At 45.4% G+C, this 1,266-nt stretch overlaps 2 non-coding genes across 2 annotated transcripts; one reads left to right on the top strand and one right to left on the bottom strand.

The window, feature by feature from the left end:
- Positions 1–322: 322 nt before the first annotated feature.
- LOC114612530 lies at positions 323–429 on the top strand. The gene has a single exon (XR_003710037.1). It is a non-coding gene; the product is annotated as a U6 spliceosomal RNA (small nuclear RNA).
- Positions 430–900: 471 nt separating this feature from the next.
- LOC114612529 lies at positions 901–1,007 on the bottom strand. The gene has a single exon (XR_003710036.1). It is a non-coding gene; the product is annotated as a U6 spliceosomal RNA (small nuclear RNA).
- Positions 1,008–1,266: the final 259 nt, after the last annotated feature.

Here is a 1,266-nt window from a genome sequence, read left to right as displayed (position 1 = left end):
ACAGGTAGGGAGGCTCCAAGGCCCGCAGTCCCAGCATGCCGCGCGGGGAAAGAGCCGAGCCCTCTAGAGGAGGGCTCTTACCCGACATGCACAGGGATCTCATTTGCATGTCCCAAAGGTAAATCACACAGACCCAGGCTACCGGCACGATCCCCGCTCAGCAGCGAAATTCTCGAGCCTAGCCACACAATTCTGGTGAAAAAAACTTCTTCTTCGTTCTCAGGCGTAAGGGGAATCGGATAACACGAGCATCAAAGTCACCCTAAGTGATAAATTCAAAAGTTCTTACCCCTTATATAGTCAACGGCTAGACGCTAAGATCGTGCTCGCTTCGGCAGCACATATACTAAAATTGGAACGATACAGAGAAGATTAGCATGGCCCCTGCGCAAGGATGACACGCAAATTCGTGAAGCGTTCCATATTTTGCAATCTCAATTCATATTATTTTTCTGTAGTATTAAATAAAGTATATTGGTTTACACCCAATATTGAGATTCTGGTTTACAATGCTGCCAACCTTGTATAACTTTTTATAAGATGAAGTTTCTCCGTAACTGGTAGGTAATAATAAACCCCAAGCACCTCGGGAAGCATGACACTTAGAAGACTTCCTGGTTTATGAATTGCTTGGCGATTCTTTTTTTTGAATTTACATTGATATCGCTAGTTCATTTTCTCCCGGCTTATAGATCCGAGTGTATGTAACAACTAAAAAGCAGCCTGCCATTAGGCTCTCACAAGGCGCCTCGAAAACACACTGGCCAATGCTGCGTTATATGAATTTGATAACAGATTTTAGTTGATGAAAACAAGCACTAGGGGCCAAATACGCTAATAAGTTTAGCTGTGAGGGAGAAATCAAGTGGCCTGTTTGTTTTAAAGTAAACAGAGCTGCACCAAAATATGGAACGCTTCACGAATTTGCGTGTCATCCTTGCGCAGGGGCCATGCTAATCTTCTCTGTATCGTTCCAATTTTAGTATATGTGCTGCCGAAGCGAGCACGATCTTGACCTGTAGCCGTTGACTATATAAGGGGTAAGAACTCCTGAATTTTTCACTTAGGGTGACTTTGATGCACGGCTCTCCCGAGCTGTTCTGCACACTTGAGAACGAAGGAGACGTTTTTTTCACCAGAATCGTGTGGCTAGACTCCTGGATTCCCGATGCTGAGCGGGGGTCGCGAGGGCAGCCTAGGTTCGTGTGGTTTACCTCTAGAGATATGCAAATGAAAGCCCGGTGCATGTCGGGTAAAAGCCTTCCT

Source organism: Grammomys surdaster, unplaced genomic scaffold, assembly GCF_004785775.1.
Source record: "Grammomys surdaster isolate TR1022 unplaced genomic scaffold, NIH_TR_1.0 126163, whole genome shotgun sequence".
NCBI lineage: Eukaryota > Metazoa > Chordata > Mammalia > Rodentia > Muridae > Grammomys > Grammomys surdaster.
The sequence above is the reverse complement of the archived record's forward strand: the minus strand, read 5'-3'. Positions and strand labels throughout refer to the sequence as shown.